General features: G+C 35.4%; 2 pseudogenes; one reads left to right on the top strand and one right to left on the bottom strand.

Moving 5' to 3' along the window:
* The first annotated feature begins 3,373 nt into the window (after positions 1-3,373).
* LOC149253418 (short-chain dehydrogenase reductase 2a pseudogene) lies at positions 3,374-3,781 on the top strand (annotated as a pseudogene).
* Positions 3,778-27,365, bottom strand: part of LOC149253417 (short-chain dehydrogenase reductase 2a pseudogene) — a 41,729-nt pseudogene continuing 18,141 nt past the window's right edge.

Raw genomic sequence — 27,365 nt, 5'->3', positions numbered from 1 at the left:
TGTGAAACAAATTATCACCTATTTCTACACTTTTCTTTCTCTAAAACATATTGTATAAAATTCAATGGTCAATGGTATCCTCTTTTATCTAAGAAGGTAGCACCATAGAAGATTCTCTTAAAATCTTGTTAAATAAGCATCACCCCAAAATATTACAATATTCTTCCTCTCTCTATGGTATAGGGTATATCCATGTTTTGAAACCAAGCAACTTATGAAGACTAGTCTACATCTAGGCAACATCAATTATACAAATCCTTGCTATCCTAAACTATCTACCTCCTCCGCTTCCTAAACCAATCTCCAACTCTCGACCTAAAAGAAATATTCTTGATGATTCTCCTTGGGATTTATTTGATGGGAAAACTTGAAGGGATCCATCCATGGGTGGGGCTAGGGAGATTCTATATATTTTAGGATTCCACACAATTTTTTATTTTTATTTTTCCTAGGTGGTTACACCAACAATTATGTTGAACTATTGGCATTTAAAATACTCCTTCACTTGGTGAGGGAAAGGGACATCTTTTGGATTCACGGATAGGGGGATTCATGTTTGGTTATAAATTATATCACTACTGTTTATTATCTCATATATACACCATTTTTCGTCTATATTAGAACATTAAATTATGCTATGAACATTTCACTCATATCGCATTCGATGATGTTATGAATAAGAGTAAAAAACAACAAACTCCCTCTCCAAAGTGGGACTAGAGATGGATTGCAATAGTTAGAAAAGCAAGGAAGAGATCCAAGGTGGCCTATCAAAATAATGTCATGAATCATGGCTTCAACTAAATTAAAGCTTTTATATGTTTTTCATATTTTATGAAGCATCACACATGGCTAAGGCTCTTCCTCTCTCTATTGTATGGGGTACTTTAATCTTCCAAAACCAATCAATTTTTGAAGATCGGTCTCCATCTACAAAACTATCAATTAAACAAATCCTCGATATCTTAGAACTTTTACCTTCTCTATTTTTTAAATCAATATTTGAATCCCAACCTACAGGAAATATTATTCATGATTCTCCTTGGGATTTCTTTGATGGGGCTACTCAAGGGGACCCAACCATGGGTGGGGGCAAAGGGATTCTATATATTTTAGGATTCCTCTCAATTTATTTTGAATTTGGAATGGGTAGTGTCACTAACAATTATTTTAAATCAATGGCACTTAAAATTCTCCTTCATTTGGCTAGGGAAATGGACATCTCTCGAATTCACATAGGAAATTCATAATTGGTTATAGATTATGTTATTGGTTTTTATTCTCTCTTAACTACACCCTTCTTCCTCTACATTAGAACATTAAATTCTTCTATGAACATTTGACTCATATCATATTTGATCATGTTTCAAGGAGAGTAACTAAGAAGGAAACTCACTCTCTAAAGTTGGCGTAATGATGGATTTCAATAGTTAGAAAACCAAGGAGAGGACCAAGGTGGCCTATTAAAATATTATCATGAATCATCCTTCAATTAACATAAATATTTTATATTTTATTGATATTTCATTAAGAATCATATGTGACTAAAGCTCTTCCTCTCTCTATGGTATGGGGTATTTGGATTGGGCAAAACCAAGAATTTTTTGAAGAGCAGCATCCATCTCCACAATTATTTGCCACACAAATCCCTGTTATCTTGGAGATTTTACATTCTCTAGTTCCTAAACCCATATCCACTCTCGACCTACAAGAAATATTCTTCGTGATTTTTCTTTGGCATTTTTTAATGGTTCAGCTCAAGGTGATTCATCCATTGGTGGGTCCAAGGGGATTCTATATGTTTTCAGATTCCATTGAATTCATTCTAATGTTTTCCTAGGTAGTTCCACCAACAATTATGTGGAACTGATGGAACTTAGAATTCTCCTTCATTTGGCTAGGGAAAGGGACATCTCTTAGTTTTACATATTTGGGGATTCATATTTGGTTAATAATTAGATTATTGGTGTTTATTCTCTCATAAATACAACCTTTTGTGTCTATATTAATCCAATAAATTATGCTATGAACATTTCACTAATATCTCATTTGATCATGTTTTCAAGCACAATAACTAAGAAGAAAACTCCCTCTCTAAAGATTAATTGTCATTGGATTACAATAGTTAGAAAACGAAGGAATTAGACCAAGTTCAACTATCAAAATATTATTACGAATTATGGCTTCAATTAACATAAAGGTTTTAGATGTTTTTCATATCTGATTAAGCATCATATACTATTTAAAAAAAAAAATCTAAATTGAACTCCACTCTAGTAAATGTTTCTGATATTTACATAATGGAACAAATGATGATGTTATTTGGAGACCTTTTAGGCCTCAAAGATTTATTTTTGGTTTCTACTCTTTAAGGGATGCTTTCTTCATTATCGTTTTGAGAAATATTTTGATAGGTCTAGCCAAGCGGAATGCTCAAAGGCACATACACATCTAATTTTCTTGTTAGAAATGAAATTACTAGATTTTTTCTATGGGAGAAAAAGAATGTAATAGGATCTTTTGCACCCTTCTAAGATAGATCATAAAAAACTATAAGAGCAAATAAAAACAAGTTTCGTTTAAAATATTAAAAGTCTTACTTTAAAAAGGATTAGAAATCCATGATGTCCTGGACAACATCCAAACCATTTTTATAAGTGAACTTGAAGTTTTTCTTTAGAATACATAGAGCTTAGGGCTAAGTGGGTTGGTAAAGGAAAATCTAAGTATATTGAATGCTACCAGTCAAAAGGTTTAAAAATTGAAGGGCATGTCCTCATCCCTTACATCCACAAGCTCTTTAATTTTGAAATAAAATAGGGCTTCTCTAGACCATGAACTCAAAGAAAACATCTAATTTTAGGACCATTATTATTATCCCTTTTTTTTCTTAAGCTTTATGGAATTATTATAGAAACAAGACTAGCATACAACCAAAAAGCGAGGGGAAAATGATAAAGATGAGGATGGATTTAGCAACTATCATTAAACTAAGGTCCACCTCATGAGGAGTGTCACAATAATAAAAAAAATCTCCTATGGTACTTTGTTGACTATAGAAAATCATTTGATACAGGTTTAATGCTAAAATTTTGAATAGATTAGAGGAGTTGAAAGTCCCTTACAAGTTAAGAGTTGTCATGTTAAGATTGTAAATTGTACAAGAACTTTATATCATGTTTAGGAACACTAGTCAAAAGAAATGAATTCTAATATAATAGTTAGAAAAGGGTGTTCCCTAAAGCTACTTTTTTGGCATATAGATCATCAAGTTAAAGTGTTGAAGTGTTGCTTGGAAGAAATAGATTATACTAACATAACTTTAACTCATATCATTATCATCTTTCTCCTTTATATTAATTATATTGTTTTTATGGTGAAGAGCGTGGCAGAGTATGATATGGAACAATTCGATCGAGTGATGAATGTAAACGTGAAAGGAGTGATGCACGGCATTAAGCACGCCGCCCGCGTGATGATCCCGAGAAATAAGGGGTGCATCATCTCTACAACCAGCGTGGCGGGGATTCTGGGAGGAGCTGCTCCTTACTCGTACACTGCATCGAAGCATGCAGTCCTTGGATTGACTAAAAACGGCGCAGCTGAGCTTGGAAAATACGGGATCAGAGTGAACACTGTTTCCCCTTATGGCGTGGCCACGGCTCTTGCAGTCCAGTACTTCAAACAAGGGACGCCTCCTCAATTTCTGAAAGGGATAAGGCTGCCATGGAGGGCTTCTGCGACAGTATCGCCAACAGTATCGCAATATCCTCTGCTTTAAGGGTGTGCCCCTGTAAGTTGGCGATACTGTTGGCCAGGTACAGACCAGCCTCGGCAATATCCTCTGCTTTAAGGGTGTGTCCCTGTAAGTTGGCGACACTGTTACAGAAGCTCTCCATGGCAATCTTATCTTCTTCTGAAATTGAGGAGGCATCCCCTAGTTGTTTGAAATACTGGACTGCAAGAGCCGTGGCCACGGCATTAGGGGAAACAGTGTTCACTCTGATCCCGTACTTTCCAAGCTCAGCTGCGCCATTTTTAGTCAATCCAATGATCGCATGCTTGGAGGTTGTGTAGGAGTATGGAGCAGCTCCTCCAAGAATCCCCGCCACGCTGCTTGTAGAGATGATGCACCCCTTCTTCCGCGGGATCATCACCCAGGCAGAGTGCTTAATGCCGTGCACCACTCCTTTCACGTACAGGATATGCCGAGGCTGGTCTGTACCTGGCCAGCGATGAGTCAAAATATGTCAGTGGGCATAACCTCGTCGTTGACGGCGGATTCACAGTTGTGAATCACTCGTGGGGCCTTTACAGATAACTAAACTGCGTATATGTAATTTATATATTTTACTTTTCTGAGTGCAAGATTAGAGTAGAGAACTCAAGTCGTACAATAATGTCAGCAATTGATTTTCTAGTTTATATGCTGATCTCTGTAAGCCATTTTCCTAATTGAGATTGTTGTATGCCATATGTGGGTACCCTTTCAAATTTACTTAAAAATCTATACGGAGAAATACGAGTTTTTCTACCGTTATAATTATCCTTCGTGGTTTTTCAATGAGTTATGTAATTATTGATTTTTTATTTTTTAATTGTAAAATTTATTATAATTTAATTGTCAAATCAATATTAGGATATAGTTATCACTGGTTGTTATTTATGGCTGATGCATCACTGTTATTTAAGGGTTGTTATTTATGGCTGATTCATCACTGTTATTTAAGAAAACCAGCAGAAGAAGACTATATAAACCAACCGAAGAAGACTATGTTATGTTTTTTTATCATGGCTCTCTACAATCTTTTCCTTGTAATCCAATACACATAACACATTCTTTAGCCATAATTGTTTGGATTAAGAACATCAAGACGCCAATTAATGATTATCCAAGCTTAAAATCGATCCATAAACAAATCGAATACACGACCATCAATCTAGGAGATTTCAAGGTTGTCAAGACGACTTTAAACAGAGTAAGTATGGAACCTTGTTCTCTTTTTCAGACTATACTTTTGTCTTTCCACCATCTGGAGCCTTGTAAACCTTAATAGGCGATCCTTATAAATTTTGGACTCTTTAGTCATAAAATTGAATTCAGATAAATTTTGGACTCTTTAGTCATAAAGTTGAATTCAGATGATATTGAAGAAACACATAGTATAAACCATGACCTGTTGGAGGAAAGACTAACATTAAAAGAAATTTCAACCTAAAAGTGGTTTGCTAAAGAAAAATCAAAAAATTAATAAAAAAATTATCATGTAGATAATTTTTTAATATTTCTTTACTTTTAGTTATGTTCCACTATACTTATTAGCACAATATTTAATTAAAAAAATTAATATATTATTTCTAATTTTTTGAAATCCCACACTTATATATATATATATAACACAATTGGTTAACCAAATAGTTTAAAATTTCTATATAAAATCCTAAATGAAAGAGAAAAATTGTTAATAAAATTGTTTTAAATTTCTATATAAAATCCTAAATATAAGAGACTTTATTATGTTACAAAATACAAAAAAACAAAAGATTAATAATTAATAAAAAGACAAATAATATTAAATGTTTTTCCAGGGAATTTAAATTTACACACAATTTTACAATACAGCTTCTTTTAATATTTTGCTGGGAAAATATTTGACATGCATAAAATCTTCTATGGTAATCTTTTCCAAAACCCTTATTTTTATTAAAAAAAAATAAGTCTTAAAAATTATATCATATTAAAACAAAGTTAAATTAATTATTAATATTATTTAATTAAAAATAATAATTATTAATATTATTTAATTAAAAATAATTATTATTAATATTATTTAATTATAAAAATGGATTGTGTTATAATCTACAACTAAATCGATTGACAAATTGATTGTGTTATAATTTATAATTTGTAATTTATAATTAAACCTTCACTTGTATTTCTTTGGTTGGGAATTTTTTTACACCAAACTTTGTAAAAAATTTCGGGCACGTTTTATTAGATTATCTTCCAAGGTAATGGAGTGGAAAATTTTTCATCAAATTATCTCCACAAAAATTTATGCGCTGACAAAATTTCTCATGGGAGAGGAAGCACATTTTATCTGATTATCTTCCGAGATAATGGGACAACAAAAAATTCATCAGATTATCTCTGGAAAAAAATTCTTCAGCAACAAAATTTCTCATGGGAAATAGAGTTATGCTAAGAGTGGCAAAATTTCATCCATGGGGTTTTGCAAAACTTTTTTGGACAAACTAAAATAAGGGGTTTGCGAAATTTATCATGGGAAACTGATTATAGTGGCAAAATTTTATCCATATTTCATGGGGTTTGCAAAATCTCTCTAGCGATGCTAAAATTTCATCAGGGTTTGCAAAATTTCTCCCGAGAGACTCATTATCTCTAAATTTAATTATCTCAGGAAAATTTCATCAATATTTCATGGGGGTTTGCAAAATTTTCTCCTAAGATACATATTATATGGGCGATTGAGTGAAACGTGTGGTATTTTTTGATAAATAATGGAGCAGGATTTTTTTAAGATCATTTTATTCGTTGATCAATTGGGAGAGCATTTTTTCCACTTTGGACGCTTCTTCTACTCCTACTTCTCAGTCAACTACATCTACTCTTCGAAGATTTTGTAGAGGAATACACTGTTAATGTCGGTCAGTTGCATCTACTCTTGAAGGATTCTCACGAGGAATACACTATTAATGTAGAGTGGCAGGGAATCCAAAAAGGAATTCAAAATATATCTTTTTCAGATAGAGGGGTGTTTCGCAGGTATGGTGATTCATCTTTCCCTTTCAAATGATATTTGCATTTTCCTAAATGTACTAATTCCAAATTCACTACAGGTTTTCTTGTATCTAGATGTTCCTGTAATTAACCCAATCTCACAATTCAATATCATTATCTGTGCATTTTCAATCCATAGCTCCAACTTGAACATGTACTAGGTAGCATTGTTATATCCTTCTCTAAGTGGTATCGATATATGTGGGAAAAGTTTGCCTAATTTCATAATTATAAGAGTAGTCTGCATTTACTATAGATAGAAATTTGACCCCAAAATCTGTTAGGCAGTTGACCGCTTCTCCTTATTCTTTATGTGTAACAAAGAATAAAGAACAATTGAATAGGCTATTGACTGATAAGTAATGGATTGTTAGACATTATAGTTGAAGTTAGAGGTTCCTCTAGTTAGCCTATAGTTATAAATATAAGTATAATCAAAGTAGTACTCTACTCATAATGGAAAAAAATGATCATTATGAGCTAGTATCGAACATTCATATTACATTGGTTTAATGAAAGAGCTTTACTTACCTTCTTTTTTCCATGTTTCTCTGAACACTAGTAATGACGACAATTCCTTACATGACATTGGTTGATTGGGATGTCATTGAAGCCCATATTATTGTTGGTTTATGACTTGAGATTCATTGTTATTAATTCCTTATATTTATTTATTTTTTTCAGAAGTTTTGGGTTGTCCTTCGAGTCACGATATGATTCTCCTCCAACTTGCTGATATTTTCCTACATTCAATAATATTATTCACAAGAAATTTACCAACAAGTCTATCAATATTAAGTATCCTTATACTTCATATTCCAATCCTATGTACAACAACCACTAAAAAACTAGATGTTCCATTGTCATTGGCATCACAATTATGTGGTACAAACTACTAAAACGATGCAATTTTACTCACAATTTGTCCCTTATTTTCTTTCTTACACACAATCATTATTTTTACATTAAAATTCAATGTGTTATTTTTACAAGCATAGTAGGGGGAACATTTGCAAAATGAACATGATCTAGAAGGTATGTTGCAACTTCTGTGGTACTTTTTCTCCAACCCCAACCTGTCTCTTTAAACTAGGTTGTCCCAAAAAATTTCCCAAAAGACAATTTGGCTTGTTGGGAGTAAAGGAATACTCATCTTTTGGTTTTTCATTGGCAACATTTCTACCTCTATAATTTTTTAAATAGTAAGCCCCACCAAGGCTACCTTAATCAAGGATAAAAATTACCATTGTGCTTAGCTGCCTTAACCACGTCCTTGACCAACTTCCTAATTTTTGGGTAGTATCTTCCTCCCACACTATCATCAGTCCCACTTCTATATTTTTCTAGTTGGCCATCAATAGAATAACTCTGTTGTAGTGAGCCTCTATAAGATGAAGAGGAGCATCATTTTGGACTGTACTTAGATCATTACTCAACACTATGTCTCCATATGTGAGAGAACTTTCTTTAGTGGGTATATTCAAGGCCATTTGCATCTAGTGTGTGCAATGTCTTCTTTGTCTAGTTCAATGTTGAATACAATGCCTATGTATATTTGAACAAATACACACCTCTTCCTTATTTTCTTTCGATCCATGCTCTTAAAGCCATGACACTATATGTTAATAGCACCATCTAGAACAACAATATCCATTTGTGTTTGTACCAAACTATCCTTGTTGGAAGGCATAAATTATTATATAATTGCTTTAGAAAGCCAAAAATCCTCAAAAATGGAGATCAACACCAAAATCTAGCCTTTAGCATGCAACAAGAAGTAAATTATGCAATGAATAATTTTCAAAATTTGTGACAATGGTTTGATTGATGAAAGTGACTCAACATTAGGTTTAACTATAATAGATTGAGGTGTTGAACTAATCCTAGCTTTTGAGCGAAAATAAGATGGCAGTATTGTGAATTCATATTTCTTGGATTTTTTGAGTCTCTGTTTCTACCACTGTAAAGGCAAAAATATTAACTTTATGATCTTGAGAAAAAATTGCTTCATTTCTAGTGTCTACATGTACATTTTTTGGAAAAAGTATTTCCCCAACTCCTTGCCAACAATTACTTCCTTGGAATCCATCTTGAATTGCATATACTTCCTTGAAACCACTTCTTTTCAATGTTTGAGGTACTTCCATTGAATTTCCATTATTCATGTCAAGAATGTACAATGTCATTTGAGCTAGCTCCCTGAATATTTTTTGTATCTCATACAAAAATGCATTCTCGTCTCCTATGTAGGTCACCTAAACATCGTTTTTTTATTTGAAACTTGAAATATCTAGAGAACCAATATCTATAGTCTCATATATACTTCTGATATCTACCAACTAAGGATTTACTTCATCCTTCATATTCGAGTAAGTAGTTTCTTCTGAAACCCATTTCCTTGATCTCTCAACTAGATCCAATACAAGGGGAATGACCAAGAACATAATAAATTAAAATCCAAATGTGAGTAGAGGATTCTTGTCTAGGAAAGTATTCTTGTTCTACTAAAATTTATAGTGGAGGAGGATGAGCATAAGACAACCCTTAAGTGTCTACTAAAGATGACAATTGATGAAGATGAGCACTTGGTAGACTGATAGAAGATGTACTTGTATGTCTACCTAGTTCATGCTAATGAGGTAGGGACAGTTATAGGGTTTTCAGTCTTTGAAGAGATCATTTTCTAAGGTTTTTAGAAAAAAGTATAATAAAATTTTGTTGAACATTAGATATGAGTGTCAACATTGGCTTACAAGCTCAGTGAATTTATGCCTACCATGGTTCAAGTCTTCCCAAAATTACTATCTTTCTTGTGCTCTGCTAACTCTAGTGTAATAAATACCTCTCACTAGTGGTCTCTTATGCCAAAGGGCGCCTTCTGTGACATGGAAAAACATTTATGCCCATTGAATGTATCATCTACAATAGTTGTTACTTACTCATGTTGACTGGAAGCATTCAATAAAAATAAGCATTTATGATCTTGTCATCATCTAGATCTCCTTTATTGTTTCCCTGTTTTTGTTTCTCATGTTGATAGGTAATGAAACACCTATAGTAATAACAATATGGGGATAATAGGGGCACAACAATATTAATAAGGGATGCAACTACAATAGTAATGGGGTAATTACTAGTATTATAGGGACCCAACATGCCCCTCTCCTTCAAAAAAGTGTTGTCCTCAACACTTGAGTAGTTCTGGATGCTTCTGTATAAAATTCTCATCCTCCCATGTGGAATCTTCAGTGGATAAGTTTTTCCACTTGATAAGATACTCTGAAATTGATCGATTTCATAGCTGTCGAGTTCTTGTTTCTGTGACTACTTCCGGTTCCAATATAATTTTTCCTTCCTCGTCAAGTTCTGGAAATATTGTTTGAACTAGGAGCTTGTCGCCTATAACCTTCTTTAAACATGAAACATGGAAAACTAGGTGCAATCGAGAAGCTGCAGGAAGCTCCAATTTGTATGCCATAGTACCAATCTTTTGCAACACCTTGTACGGACCATAATACTTTGGTGATAATTTATTATCCTTCTTAGCTTGCTTGAGGGACATTTTCTTATATGGTTGTAGCCGTAGGAATACCCAATCACCTACATTAAAACTTATTTCGCTGCGATGTTGATTTACCTGTTGTTTCATTCTATTCTGTGCCAACACGAGGTTATCCTTTAAGAGTTGGAGGACTTGTTGTTGATGTTTGATGTGATGTTCCACTGCTTGAACCTTAGAATTTTCTCTTAAATATGATGTGATGGATGGTGGCTGATATCCATAAAGTGCCATAAATGGGGTCATTTTTGTTGCGGTATGGAAGGAAGTGTTATACCACCATTCAGCCAGAGGCAACCATTTGACCCATTATGTCTGTTTATCATATACAAAGCAACGAAGATATCCTTCCAAACATTTGTTTACTATCTCAGTTTGCCCATCAGATTGAGGATGATAATATGAGCTATGAGCTAAGTACCAAGACAAGAAAATAATTCCGTCCAAAAATTTCCAGTGAAAATGAGATCTCTGTCACTTACAATAATCTTTGGGGTTCCATGTAGCTTTTGAATTGTTTCCATAAATGCAGTAGAAACCGTACTAGCTTTAAATGGATGTGATAATGCACAAAAGTGTGCATACTTGGTAAGTCTATCAACTACCACCATGATGACACTCTTCCCCCCGGCCTTGGGTAAACCTGTGATAAAATCCATTGAAACCTCCTCCCAATGTTGGCTTGGAATGGATAAAGGTTGTAATAGACTCGGTGTCTTAATTGTTTCAACTTTATTTTGTTGGCAAACCAAACATTCCACCACAAATTTTTGAATATCCAATTTAAGGCCATCCAAAAAAAATTCCTTCTTAACCCTGTGGTAAGTTTTCAAAAAATCCTGAGTGCCCTCCTAAGGGAGAAGTGTGCAATTCCATAAGAATCTTTTGTTTTAGTTGGGAATTCTTACAGAGGTATAAGCGATATTTGTACCTTAAAGAATCATTTTGTGAGCTAAATGTATTAGACGTACTGGAATCTTGTTGTAACTTTCGAATAAGTGCCCATATTTCTTCGTCATTCTTCCATTCCTCCCTTGTTTCGTTTATCCAATCTGGTTGGATAATATAAATGGCACACAACAATGCTTCCACATCCTCATCCTTTCTTGAGAGTGCATCTGCCACCACATTTTTCTTCCCTTTTTTGTAGATGATTTCAAAGTCATAACCCAACATCTTTGTGACCCATTTTTGTTGCTCTTCAGAGGATAATCTTTGTTCTAAAAAATATTTAAGGCTATCATGATCTGTTTTTACCTTGAGGTGTCCTCCCATTAGGTAGGGTCACCATTTCTTAAGTGCATGGAGTATTGCCAACATTTCCTTCTCATAAATAGCTTTGTGTAAAAACTTTCCCTTGATTGGACGACTTTCAAAAGCAATGGGTCTTTCATCTTGCATTAAAACAGTATCAATTCCATTTCCTGAAGCATCGCATTCCACAATAAGGGTTTTTGTGAAGTCTGGTGCAGCTAAGACCGGTGCTTGGCACATTGCCTCTTTAAGATGTTCGAAGGCCTTTGTTGCTTCTGGAGTCCATGAAAATGCATCTTTCTTCAATAATGTTGTTAGAGGTGCTGCTATTCTCCCATAATTCTTAACAAACTTGCGATAATACCCTGTCAACCCAAGAAATCCTCGCAGATGCTTTATGGATGTGGGGATTTTCCATTCCTTAATGGCTTTAATTTTGCTAGGGTCTACCTTAACTCCTTCATGAGATACAATATGACCCAGATATTCCACCTCTTGTACTCCAAAGAAACATTTGGATATTTTTGCATATAATTGTTTCTCCTCCAATAGTTGTAGCACCCTGTCAACATGTTCAACATGATCCTTCCAAGATTTGTTGTAGATTAGTATATCATCAAAAAATACTAACACAAATTTTCTAAGGAATGGTTTGAAAATGGAATTCATCAAACCTTGAAATGTTGAAGGTGCATTGGTAAGGCCAAAAGGCATGACCAAAAATTCATAATGACCCTCATGAGTTCTAAATGCTGTTTTTGGAATGTGTTCAGTCTTCATTCTGATTTGATGATATCCTGAACGAAGATCCAACTTGGTGAAGTAAATTGATCCATGCAATTCATCCAGTAATTCATCAATGACGGGAATGGGAAACTTATCTTTAATAGTGAGCTTGTTGAGCTCCCTATAATCCGGACACATGCACCATGATCCATCCTTCTTGTGCACTAATACTATTGGGGCAAAGAAAAAACTTTGACTCGGTTGAATTATACCAGCCTCTAGCATTTCTGTAACCATACGTTCAATTTCACTCTTTTGGGCATAGGGATATCTATACAGCCTGATGTTTGGAGGAACACTTCCTAGAATCAAATGAATAGCATGATCATGATCATGAATAGGTGGGAGACCTTTGGGAGTCTCAAATACCTTGGAATGATTGTCCAAGACTTTTTGGAGATTTGGAGAAATAGATGATTGCAATGTGGAAACATCTAGCGAACATAATTGTGCAATTACACCCCTTTGTTCCTTTTTTAGAAGCTTTGTCATACCATTAGAGCTAATTATCTTTCCTGGTTTCCCTGCAATACCCCTTAATTCAACTTCCTTTCCTTCCACGGAAAATTTCACGAAAAGTTCTTGAAAATTGAAAGCTATTGTACCCAAGGATTGTAGCCATTGTACTCCTAGTACAACATCACCACCTCCCATTAGAATGGAAAGCATTGGGCTAGTCAATACATATTCTCCCATTGATAGCTTGATATTATGGCACTTTTCAGAGAAATTTATTATTCCTCCATTTGCAACCATCACTTGACACTCTGGTGCTGGGTATAAGAAGCAAGTCAATTCTTTTGCTACCTTACAATGAATAAAATTGTGGGTACTTCCTGAATCAATCAACACTAGTACATTTTTCTTCTTGATTTGTCCTTCTATCTTGATGGTTTGAGGAGTGGTAATTCCCACCAATGCATTACAAGATATGGCTGGATTCATTTCTTCTCTATCTAGGCTTTGTTCCTGGAGTATATCCTCTTCTTTTGACCTTTCTTGCTCCTTTTCTTCTTCCTCTTCACAATCTATGTAGAATAATTTCTTCTCAGCACACTTATGACCTTTAGTGTATTTGCTATCACAACTGTAACAAAGACCTTTTGCTTTGTTTTCTTCCAATTGTTGTGGTGTCAACCTTATAGGTTGTGGAAGACCAGGAGCAACCACACTTCCATCTTTGTAGTTGTGAGTGGTATGCTTCCTGGTTGCCATAATTTTTGCTTTTCATTTTTCTTGCTAACCTGAATGCCTTCTCTAATGAATCAGGTTCCCAAAGGCGAAAATCATGTTGGATATTATCCTTTAAAGTCCCTATGAACACATCAATCCTATGCTCCTCTGGAATATCTTTTACCCTTATGTTCAATTTTTGGAACTCCTCAATGTGCTCCATTATTGAACCCTTTTGTTTGAGACTTATCAATTGGCTAAAAAAAGTGTTGCTTTTTGTATCCTCATAATGTGCTATCAATTCTTCTGTAAAAATTGCCCACGTGATAATTTTTTTGCGAGAGCAAAGCCATTGATACCATACAAACTGATTTGGTTCCAAATATAAAGTTGCAATACGTACATTTTGTGTGTTTTGCACATTATTGAGATCGAAAAATTGCTCCATTTGTAATATCCATGTTACGGGATCCTTGCCATCAAACTTCCTCATATTGATTTTTGGAATATGGTGGATTTTCGATCCCACATTAGATTTTAAGAAATCATGATTAAAATTTCTTTTTTTTCGCATCATGAGTTTCCTTTACTACCTTTTCACCATTGGTAAGTATTTCTTGTAGAAAATTTGTCAAATCTGTCTTCAAATCTGCCATGCTGTCTTCAAATTTGTGTTCAAATCTATCTTCAAGTTGTCCACCTTAGCTTCCATGCCATTCATCTTAGCTTCCATGCCATTTATCTTAGCTTCTGTTAGATTTTGTGACAATGACATTTGTTGCACTTGTTCTTGTAATTTTGATATATCATGTAGCATTTCTTCCTCTTCTTCATGAGTAATGCTAGAGCTTTCAGGTTCCTTACTAGGTGTTTGTATTTTCTTTCCTCGGGGCATCAGTTACCAATAATAATGCTCTACTATGCGCTTTGAATTCCTTCAAAATAAATTTTCAAACCAAGCTTAAGAAGAAATTTAGGAAAATCTACACACATTTTTTCACTTTGTAGGAGCTCGATATTTCCTCTGATGTATCTTTGTACTTTCCAATCATCTAGTTCTAATTTTGTGATTTGCAGTAGCCCTCCGTGTCCTCTTTCCAATGCCACAATTCTGACCCAAATTGGATTCTCCAAGGAAAAGTTATGCAAAATCTCCCACAGTGACTTGATTATAGACTAGTTCAGTAGAGCGAATTTGTACGACGTGCCGCAAGTCACTATTTCGACCTATGGATCTAAAAAATTCATACAAGAAACTAAAACCCGTCCTCTTTTTGTACCTTCTTATGAAATTTCAATCCAATCCCCAGAGAGAAAGTTATGACAATTTTCCCTAGGTCACCTGTTTGGAATGTAATTCAGGAGTCTGCAAAAAAGACCAACTTCCTCAGATCATATCTCTGCAAATATAGCTCGAAAAGCTCTGAAATTCAGACCTAAGGTTTAGCGCGATTTCTTCTCAAATGGGTTTTTTTTTAAACTTCTGAAACGTTGCATAAAAAAAGTTATAGCGAAAATGCCACGATAACCTATTTGGAGCAGCAAAACCCTAGAATCCAAAGCTCTGATACCAAATGTTATGAAACCAGCTCAAGAAAAGATAGAAAAGATAGATCAACGCCTTATAATTTAGCCTCTTCGAGGGGGCAACCTCCTTTACATTACATAAATGAACAATTCTTGGATGATTCAAATGACAAAACCTCCTTTCTATATATAGGAGTCTAAGGAGTCACAATATAACCCAGCTGACCTAACAATAATAATATAAAGCCACAAAAATAACAATAGAGGGATTCTATGGGGCAAAGTAATAACAATATGGGGATAATAGGGGCACAAAAATATTAATAAGGGATGCAACTTCAATAGTAATGGGGTAATAACTAGTATTATAGGGACCCAACACGTGGAGTATACCATCTCTCCAGTTTGTTTGTGCAGCTCAATCTGGTCTATTGGGTGAATGTCCTTGGCCAGGACCTCTAGATTTGTCCTGATGTAATCAGCTACTGATTGTGGTTGCTGCACTTTGGCTTGAAATAACTCATGATCATTTTTCCCTCTTTGATGTCATATGTAGACATCAATCTTTGTTGTTTTGTGGGGGCCATTTTAAGATATTGATTGTAAATTTGCAGCCTCAGTGGATCATTTCTAGCCTTTATCTCTGTGAATGTTCTTTTGATATCAGAGGTCTGCTTACTTGGTGGCCTAGTGGATGAAACTTCCACACTATGCTGCCTTTCTAGCTCCTGCCTGTGTGAGCTAGTTGATGTGTCCACCATTGGGGAAGTCTGCTGGGTAACCCTCTCACCTATTAAACTTTCTATTGTTTCTTCAATGATTTCCTCTTCAGATAAAGGATCCAATATTTTCCCTTTTGCACCCGGCTGTTCTGCAGGACCACTAATGGGTGTGTCCTCTTCTCTGTCTCTTTTCTTGACTTTTTCCTCATTTAGAGGAGTCTGTAGCACTGGTATCTCCGGTGCTTTAGTTTGGACAGGAGGAATTTGCCCCTGCTGATCAGTCATTGCTTGCTGCTCCGCGCCTGCCACTTCCTTGCCTTTAGAAGACCCTGTACCTAGTGCACTGGTTTCCTGTACAGGCTGCTGTGAAGTTCCAGCAGAGGATGTACCCACTCCGGTTTGCTGAGGCAGCTTGAAAGATACCTGTCCAAAAGAGTCCAGGTCAAGGGTTTTTTCAAGGTCTTTCATAGCTTGTTCCATTATTTCTTGCTAAGTAAGTTCTTCTACCAATGTACCCTCTACCCACTCATCCTGATTAGCAAATTGCTCTATTTCAGGGATCCTAAAATGTTTATAGGCCGATAGCCTGTTTTTTACTTTTCTATCACTTATAAAGCTATTTGGGTCATATGGTACCCGCCAGAAACTTTTCTTCAATTTAAGGTCTTCTCCTAATATCTTATCAGCATCTTCCCATGCCTTCTTCTTGTTAATGATAAAAGGGCCTAATTGGTTTCTTATTCTCAGCTGAGCCTTTTTCTTTACATTGAAAAAGTGAGTTAAATCTGCATTGATAAGTTGCATGAAATACTCCAGTGAAAAAAGTTTCATGGGCACATATTTGGGCAGCTTGTAAGGGCACAGTTCACAGCCATATATTCTGATTTCAGTGTGATTCTGGTAGAGGTACCAGTCACCTATTCTGTATTTTTTGGACAGATGTAAAATCTTCTTTATATCCCCAGAGAGCCTAGGAGGAGGAGCTCCTATCAATAAAGTGGAGGCTGGATGTATAAACCAGTCAATGAAGTCACAGTAGGTATAAGGGGATTCAGAAACATTATGGAAGACTGAGGTCCAAAATATCACAGACCTCCTCTCTCCTTTGGAATCCAATTTTCTGATAGGAAATGAAAAGATGTCTGTTTGATAATATAGCAGAAGGTGATATATGAAAGAGGTGTACTTGAAGACTCCTTCTCTTTCCAGATTTATGAATTGCTCATTGATTTTATTGGCAATGAAAGAGGCATAATCATATTTGACAGCAGGGGGTTGTCCTGGAGTAAACATTGACAACATAACAAAGATGGTCTCATCAACAAATTCACTGGTTTTTAATCCCAATATAAATGATATCATGTCAAGAATAAGCCTGCCAGTTTCAGTGAACCAGGCATGTACATAGGGAGGTGGGCCTTGACGCTAGCAATCTGGCTTCATGAATAACTTAGCAATCCGGGTTATTTCTGCATTGGGCAATTGAGAGCCTTGCTCAAGAAAAAATCCCATGGAAAGAGGAGCAAGGGGCTGAGCTGGATGGAAGTGTAACATCTCATTGATAGATTCAGCAGTTATGTAAAAGAGAACAGTTTGTGATGGATTCATAACTGCTTTATTGACGGGGTCATAGTTTGCACAACAATGGTGGATAATATCTGGGAAAACATTGACTGAGGGAAGGTAATACCTGGGGAGATTAGATTCCCATATTCCAAGGATATCAGAGTTACTCAAATGACTATTCCTAATTCTGCAAAATGCCTGGAGATGGTTCATATCACCAGATAACTCTTTAATTTGAAAATCTCTGTCATCCAAGGGCAACAAGTCCTGGTCTTTGTGAGGTGCATTGAGGGCTGCGACATTGAGGGCCATAGGGCTTCCATGTTCAGTTCTCTGTGTTTTTAAACTGGAGGTCAAGTTTCTGTGGAAAAATAGGCAAAATAACAGTTTGGGGTGTCTTTTTCTGAGAGTTATAAACGGAATTTAGCTTGAATTCGGCTCTTTAGGTAAACTTCACAGAGGAAACACGAAATTATAGGTTCGGGAAGTGAAAAAATGGGGTAAATACATGTTTTTAGAGGCGAACAGTGCAATTGCAGGTTGACCGACGAGCTGGGGAGCAAGACGCTGGATTCTGTTTGGCTGGGTGGCGAACTGTATGCTCAAATATTTTCTTGGATGTAAATTTGCATGCAATAGTTTCGCAGAGAAAAACGAAAGAAAATGGGCAAAAAAAATGACATTTTCATGACTTTTAACAAAATTTGGCTTTCGCGGGGCTTTTTGGTGCTTTTTGGTCGGATGACGTCATCGGGTATGAAGTTTTGTCGTGACGTAGGGGTACGGGAGGATGATGTGGTGGTGACTTGGCGATGACATCAGTGAGCGGGGTCAGCAGGACAGGGGTAAGTGGTATTGCCCCACACCGCTTATGGGCTCAAGCGGTTTTGGTGGGGAGGGCCGCAAGCAGCGCGGGGAGGCACCACGTGTCCAAGGTACAGGCAGAAATACCATAGTTCCCTGGGTGGTAAACTACGGATGGAGGGGGGGCGTGATATGATCTGGAGCTATCCGATGGGAGGGCACCAATCGAACAATTGGCACTTTTTAGAGGCGACGGAGGGTTACGGCGCGGGGCCCATACAACATATTTAAAGTTTTATATCGCATCGGGGTCATTTACCATTGGTTTGCAAGGTCGTGGGATTATGATTAGGTTTGTTAATTAACGTGAGGTTAATTAACTCCTTATGAGCATGGGGGAGGGTTCTTAATGTATTTCAGATAAATCATTAATTCCCAATGAGCAGCGTTATGATTTATAATAAAATCGGGGCGGGATATTAATGTTTGGGGGTTATTATTTATTTATATAATATGGGGGAAGGGGAATTTATAAGGGATTTAATACTTATCATGTTAACAGTTAATATGAATAATGATGTAAAAATAGGCGCTTAGTGTAATGTTAAGAAACTTAGGCTAAGGGAACGAAAGGATTTTTACACAAGAAATGTGAGTTATTTGCCTAAAGCAAGAATGTTATTTTACTCGGGATTTTTCATGAAATGGAGTGATTTAGGAGTATTGAGCAGATCTCAATAACCTTGGGGGGAGGTTAGTAAGTGATTTTGGAGAAGTGTGAAGGGAAGTTAGTCATGCCTCACTTGATTTGTAACCAAACAGTTGCCATGGTACTTATGATATCCATAAGATGAACATCTTTAAGGGACAAAATTAATCATAAGCATGTTTTTGCAACACCAAAACTACCTACCCAGCCTACAATACCTAACATTTTTTTTCTTCTTTTATTTAGGTGCACTTGGACTAGCAAACCCTCATTCTCTTCTTTTCTTTTGACTGCAAAGCTATCTAGATCTACACTTATTTCTTCCAAGGGCTCAGATTTAACAGTTGAGCTCCTTTACTTCTCTACCTAACTACTTATCTGCCAAGATTGAACAATTTGAACAGATTTTATTCTCTATCTCTAAAACAGGAAATTCAAAGATGAACTGGCCAGGATTGAGCTGTTTGGCCATTCATCAATTGCAGTATCAAGTTCAACAAACTGCACATGAAACTTTTTTATTTACAGAACATGAAATAGTAGTGGCATTTGGACTTGCACACTTTCCTGGTCTTTTTTACTTGAGGTTCATTTCTTTTCTTTTTTTGACCATTTCATTCTTTTCACCCTTTGATCTTTCTTTTAGGGCATACCCTTTTTACCTTTTTTAGTTTTTTGATTTTTTCAAAATATGGAAACCTTTGCAGCAAAGAAAAGATGAGCATATTAGGGACTTTTACCAGTCAATCATGAAATATGACACCTATTGGTATAGGAGCATAACAGCACACACAAGGATATAGTTTGACAATCACTTAAATGCACTCCTAAAATCAATATGTAACAATCTTTGATAGCTTATGAGGCACTGATGTGGGAAAATAGAAGAGAAAAGGTTTAGGAAAGTATGTAGAAGAGAAGTAGTTCTAGGGCTCAACATACCCCCACTGTGAAGATGTTGCATGTCCTCATGCAATCAAAACTGTGACTATCCTTCATTCAATTCATCTGCTCTGAGACTTCTACTAATACATCTAACCTTTATAGAGTTCAGGCTTCTGTGATCCATATCAAGTTTGTGAGAGATTTTTCGGCAAAAATCACATGGAATATCATTTGTCGACGCGTTTTGAACCAACTAGTGTGGTTCATCGTCAGGACGAGTTGAAGAAACAAATCCAGCCTAGCAAGTTAAATAGTCTGAGCAGAGCCTCCAACGGCTAACTTGACCAACGGCTAGTTTGACTCTAGGACCGGGGTCAAAATTATTTTATTAATATAATTAGTAATCTCTGGGATCAATATATAAATATATAAAATTCTAATGGGTATTTAGTTAAAAATTATAAAAATTTTATAAGTTAATTAGTATTTAAAGGAAATCTAGTTAAATAAAGGACCTTATAATATATGAATAAATTGAATAAATATAAAATAATTTTACTTAAAAGAATTATTTAAGTTAATTAGTTATATAAAGGGCATTATAATATCAGAATAAAATAAAATAATATCAAAAGGATGCTAGGTTAGTTAGAAAATTATTTAAAAAGTATAAGTTGATTAGAATTTAATTGGAAAATTAGTTATGTAAAGGACCTTATAATAATATATATATATATATATATATATATATATATATATATATATATATATATAATTGTAAAGGGGGGAATATTTATAAAATTAAAAGAAAGTTAGGACCAAAGGACCTATAAGTTAAAAGAAATGAGAAAATTAACACTAAAAAAAATAAATAAATAAAAATAAAAAATATATATAAAAATAAATAAATAAATAAATGAAATAATAATAATAAATAAATAAAAATAAAATAAAAATAAAGATAAAAATAAAAATAAAAATAAAACAAAAATAAAAATAAAATAAAATAAAATAAAATAAGATAAATAAATCAAAATCAAAATAAAAATAAAATAAAAGTAAAATAAATATATAAATAAGTAAATAAATGAGTAAAATCAATCAAGGAGGAGGGCGGAAAAAACGACTAGGAAGGGAGTGCTGAGACCCAACACCTACTGATTTTCCAGCCATCCTCCCTATTGAGATTGCTTGGCCTCTTTTCAATCTCAAGCGCTTCCCTAAATTTACGATGAAGGAAATGTGAAATCTTAGCAATAACACTAGCCTCCTCAATACAAACATGATGATTGGTTTTCTCAGCATGTTCAGCTAAAGCGGAAGACTTAGCTCTCCTATGCTTAAGGTCCACTGCATGCTCGCTAATCCTTTGATTAATGGAGCGACCAATCTCCCCAATATAGGGGGTCCCACAGGAACAAGAGATCATATAAACACCTTTCATATCCTTAGGGTCGATAGGATCCTTCACCGCTCTGAGGGACATACGAATGGTGTTCAAGGGCCTAAAAGTCACAGGGATACTATGCTTCCTGAGAATCCAACCAATTCTATCAGTGACCCCCTGAACATACTGAATATGGACACCTGGAATTCGTTCCTTTGGTTCCTTTTTAGTCAGAGAATTCTAGGAAGCTTTAAGAAAAGCCTTCTCACCCATGTATCTACTATAACCATTCTCAACAAAGACATCAAGAAGATGGGATTTTTCTTTCTCAAAGCTCTTCTTGTCTGAGATCCTTAGGGCCTGAGTAGCAAGGGTATTGAGAACACCCATCTTTTGAGCCCTTCTTCTTCCTTGGTGTCACTTTCATCCTAGGCTTCATCATAAGGCACTTGTATTTGAGATTGATAAGGGCTCTGATCAACCTTCTATTCTTCTTCTTCAATTTCCTATTTTTCTTGTGCCACAGTCTTAGATGCAACATGGTGTTGTCATGGATAATTTTGTCCAATTTGTTTTGCTCTTTCAATGTCTCATTTTCCCTTTTGATATGTCTATTCAAGATTTCTAGTTCATAAACTTCTTGTTTTAATGATTGGATCAAAATTTCCTGAGTTGTACCAGGTTGATTGGATGAAGTGCCCTGTTCTGTTGCAGTCTTTTCCAATGATTCAATAAAATCATACATCTATTGCTGAGTTTGATCAATTTCTGGTGTGGTCTTCCTTGGACTAATTTCAAAATCTAGTTAAGGAGAAGGAGAATGCTATGGACTATGGTCAAGAGGAGTGATTTCTGGTGACTGTTCTGGTGTTTCCCCTCCTAGGTCTATGAAGTGGGATCCTTTGATTTGCATTTTCTTCAATTTTCCTTTAAGTTTTGAGCTCCTTCTTAAACCCTGTGAGCTTGTATCTCCCTTTTCCATACTCTGTTTCTCCTTTCCTTTTTTTTTTGCCTTAGCTGACTGTTCCTTAAGATGAATTAGTCTCTCAGAAAGTACCTGTTCTTCTTCTGAAGAAGGTTCTAGGGTCCGATAAATATCTTCAACATTTCTTTTCCCTTTCTATTTTACTTGTTTTCTAATCTCAGTCAAAGTTTCAAACATCATTTCTTCTTTACTGGTTTCCTTGGTTATACTAGTAGGAGTATCTTGGATGTTTACATTTGTTCTTTTTCTCCTACTTTTTCTTGTTGAGCTTCCCTCAGGTATTTCAGGTGGGTCCTGGAAGAAATTCCTAATTAGGAATTGTTCCCATGTATCCTGTCTCTCTTTCAATTGATTTTCAACCAGAATTTTAATAAGCCCATGATGATAAAGATGAGGCTCCACATCATCTAGATTCTTTTGTACAGTGGTAGACATTTTTCTCAAGCTACTCAACAAGAAATAAGGAATATTGATGGTTTGACTCTCCAGGAAATTCATTAATAACCTTATATGGTACATGTACATAGACCCATACCTTCCTTCACACGTAATGAACTTCTGAATTATCAACAACAGACTGGTCCATTTTCCTTGAGGGATGAAACAAGAATTCCACATTTAAAAATGGATATGTCCATACCTGGGTTGCGTAGAATGATCCTCTAGGCCTTTTCATCAAAGTCTTTATTCTTAAACCATCGTTCTCCTTCTTGTGGGAGCTCTGTTGCTATTGCAATGGATGCCTCTATTACTGGGAATTTGATGTCCCCAATCTCGACTTCCATATTGTTCAAGGACACTGCAAATGTCTTTGTGACTTCCTTATTATGACCCCTGAACTTCTGAATAAACTGCAACCATCTTGCTTTCCTTAACGTGCTCTTTAGTTGTGGATAACCCTCCATAAATTTAGCTCCATCCAGCTCTGTTCTTACCAGAAGACCCATTCCTCCTTCCTCGAAGATACCTCTGTAGATGATGGTTTCACGGGAGTAGAACAGTGATATGAGCAGAGAATGGAAGAGGATTGCGGAGAAAACCAGTGGTTACAAAGTGGAAAGAAATACGGAGTATGCAATGAGAGTGGGTTCACAGAGCAGGGGTCTGGATAAACAAACCCTGAACTGACAATTGTAAAACTCGGTGTGAAAGTATGGAGACAGAGTGAGACTGGCGAAACTAAATAGAGTTTGAAATAAAAAGGTTATGGAGTAGACGTTGGTGAATTCGTAAAATGACTACGGAGTGGAGTGTCAGAGGAAGAGAGTCGTGATCAATTGGCTTACGTCTTCATGATTGGCCATTTTAACAGGTGTGATGCAGAGTACGAGTTAAACTCGGAAGAGGATTATGAGGCCATTAGAATTTGATGTGCAGAGGACATGGTGAGTTAAGGCAGCTATCGCGGCTATCAAATCAAATCATTACACATGATGGAGCTTGTGATTTTACGAACTATATAGATTATGTGTTTAAAATGCTATTTGAAAATGATTTTGCTCATACCTTAGAATCTTACCACTTCCGTTTGCTAACTTTTGATTGGCTGCTTCTTGTAGGTGCTTTTAGGTGCTGACATCTTCAAAATATTTTCCTCTTCCATACCTGCATCTGGATTTTATCATTATTTGGCTAATCACCTGACTGTCACTGCAGAGTAACAGAGGATTAGCTGTGGAATCAACAATCAGCTGCAGAATTAGTATTCAGCTGCAGAATCAGAATTCGGCTGCGAAAACTGACATAGTGAATATCATATGACTTGGTGAAATGAATGGAGATGGATGGAAATGAAAGATGACTGAATGAATGATATATGGAAAGATAAACATGAAGATTAAACTGAAAGAAATTTATTGATGGAATGTGGTGGCAAGATGGAATGAAATGGAATGAACAACTATGAGTGAAATAAGAGAGATTTTTTTTTTTTTGGAAAATATGTGGCATCAAAAGCTTCTGATTTCGCCCTATATTTTCTGTATAAGACTGCCAATCAATGATTGGTTTTCAGGCTTATACATTATATTTTATTTTATTTATTTATTTTTTGGAAAATATAAAGCATCAGAAGCGTCTGATTTTCGCCCTGTATTTCTGTATAAGACTGTCAATCAATGATTGGTTTTCAGGCTTATACAATTTTTTTTTAGATGATGATGAAAAGAACAAGGACTAGGCTAGTGGAGAAAAAGGATTCTTCTTCACCAGCCTCATTGCAGAATTATCTTGAAAGATTTTGATAAAATCCTGCTTTGAGAGTGGTTTATGATAGATCTTCAATCTGTGACCATTCACAATGAGAGGAGTTTGATACTCATTAATTGTTTTGATTCTTACTGCTCCATTGCTAAAAACTTTTTCAATCTCATATGGCCCAAGCCAATGAGTTTGAAATTTACCTTGAAAATCTTTGAACTTGGAATCAAATAGCAATGCCCAATCTCTTTCTTGAAACTTTTTGTCCTTGATGTATTTGTCATGCCATTTAGCTCTTTGATATTGAACTAGATCAATTCTTTGAATTGCTTGTTGTCTAATCTCATCTAGCTCATTCAACTACTCCAGTCTATGCTTTTGGGCTTCCAATTGAACTGCCATCTTTAAGGTCTTAACTTGGAACTCAATGGGGAGCAAAACTTCCTTCCCATAAACAAGTTCATAGGGAGAATGTCCTTTTGTGTTCCTCCATGTAGTTCTGTAGGCCCATAAGGCTTTAGGAAGCCTTTCTGCCCAATCTCTCCTGTGTAGATGAACAATCTTGGTAATGATGTCTTCAATTACTTTGTTTGTGGACTCCACTTGACCATTTGCTTGCAAATGGTAAGGAGTGGATTTTCTATGCTTGACCTTGTACTCTTCCATCAGCTTCTCCAACATTTTGGATGTGAATTAACCTCCCTGATCTGTGACAATTTCTCTTGGAACACCAAAGCGAGTAAAAATATCCTCATAAATAAAATTAACAACTGAAGTTTCAGTAGCAAAAAATAATGCTTTGGCTTCTTTCCATTTAGTGACATAATCAGTACATACCAATATATAATTTTTCTATTTGGATGGAGGATTAATAGGTCCAATAAAGTCCAAAGCCCATTTTTCAAAGGGTTCGATGAGTACCTGAGGTTGTAATGGCATTTCATTTGAGGGGGTAGGTTTCCCTACTTTTTGGCAGCTATCACACATTTTGACATATTGTTTTGCATCTTTGAAGAGGGACAACCAATAATATCCTAAAGAATGGATTTTATAGGTTGTCGTCTTGTCAGCAAAGTGTCCACCGCACAGTTCATCATGACATGCTTTGAGGATATTAGGCATTTCATCTTCCCTGACACATCTTCTGATCACAAAGTCTGGCCCTGTTTTAAACAATTCGTTCAAAATCCATGAATATCTTGAACTCTCTTGAATAATATTTCTTTTTTCACTAGGAAATAAATGTGGAGGTATTTTCCCTGTAACCAAATAGTTAGCCATATCTACAAACCAAGGAGTTTTAGTGGTTACTGCAAATAAATATTCATCAGGAAACTTATCCTTTACAGGTGAATCTTCTTTGATATTCTGAATTCTAGACAAGAAATCAACAACTGTGTTTTGTTTCCCTAGTCTATCTAACACAGTAATATTGAATTCCTATAAAAGTAGGATCCACCTTGTAACTCTTCCATTAGTAACAGGTTTGTTCATTAGATATCTAATTGCAGAATGATCAGTATGAATAAAAGTTTCATAGCCTATTATATAATGTCTGAACTTATTAATTGCATGAACAACAGCTAAGAACTCTTTCTCAGTCACAGTATAATTTAACTCAGTGGGAGTCAAATTTTTACTAGTATAGTAAATGGCATAAGGAACCAAGTCTTTTTGTCCCAACACAGCTCCTAGAGCTGTATCTGAAGCATTTGTAGAAATATGGAAAGGAAGTTTCCAATTTGGTCCTCTCAAGATAGGCGCTTCAGATATTCTTGTTTTCAAAGCTTCAAATGTTGATTGGCAATCAGGACTCCATTTGAATTCACAGTCTTTTGTAAGCAGTTTGAAGAGTGGAGATGCTATTTTGGTAAAGTTTTCTATAAATCTTCTATAATATCCAGTAAATCCTAGAAAATTTCTAACATCTTTTTGATAATTTGGAATAGATAACTTGGAGATGACTTCAAATTTTGATTTATCAACTTTAATCCCATCCCCTGAAATATGATGTCCTAAAACAATACCTTCAGTAAACATCATAAAGCATTTTTCATGGCTTAATGAAAGGTTTGTTTCTTTACATCTTATAAGGACTTTTTCCAAATTTTCTAAGGCTTCTTCAAATGTATTACCATAAACTGTAAAATCATCCATATATACCTCTACACAATCATGGATTAGATCAGAAAAAATTCCTAGTACTGCTCTTTGGAATGTTGCGGGTGCATTGCATAATCCAAAAGGAAGCACTCGGTAGGCAAAAGTTCCCCATGGACAAGTAAATGTGGTTTTATCCTGATCTTCAAGTGCTACCTGAATTTGATTATAACCACTAAAACCATCCAGAAATGAAAAGTACTTTTTTCCTGCTAATGTATCTAATACTTGATCAATAAAGGGCAAAGGAAAATGATCCTTCAAAGTTTCTTTATTCAATTCCCTGTAATCAATGCACACCCTCCATTTACCATTCTTTTTGGGTACTATAACCAAGGGAGAAACCCATCGGCTATCTGAAATTGGGTAAATGAAGTTCACATTGAGTAGGTTTTGGAGCTCTTCTTTCACAATCTCCCTAAGATTTGGATTCATCCTTCTCTGAGGTTTTCTAATTGGTCTATTGTTTTCCTCAATATAAATATGATGGATGCAAGTCTTAGGGTCAATACCTTTCATATCAGTATACTCCCATGCAAACGCAGTATAATGCTTTTGCAAGATTTTGGTTAGCTCTTCCTGTTGTAACTTTTCCAAATTTTTGTTGATATTCAATGTTTTACCTGGAAAAATTTCAATTGCAGAACTGCCAAACTCTTCCATGGAGTAGAGAGACATTTTCCTTGATGACAAATATTCAATATCAGAATCTAAATGAAATTGTGTGTGGTCATATTCTAAAGATGTTTCAAAATTTTCTAATGTATTCAAGATTTGACTATCTTCACTAACTTCAGAGAGAGTAAAGACAGGTTGTATAGTATCTTCATCATTGACCCATTCATTG

The sequence above is a fragment of the Pinus tabuliformis genome, chromosome 7 (assembly GCF_031772625.1).
Source record: "Pinus tabuliformis cultivar Carrire ecotype Pingquan chromosome 7, CPIR1, whole genome shotgun sequence".
NCBI lineage: Eukaryota > Viridiplantae > Streptophyta > Pinopsida > Pinales > Pinaceae > Pinus > Pinus tabuliformis.
The sequence above is the reverse complement of the archived record's forward strand: the minus strand, read 5'-3'. Positions and strand labels throughout refer to the sequence as shown.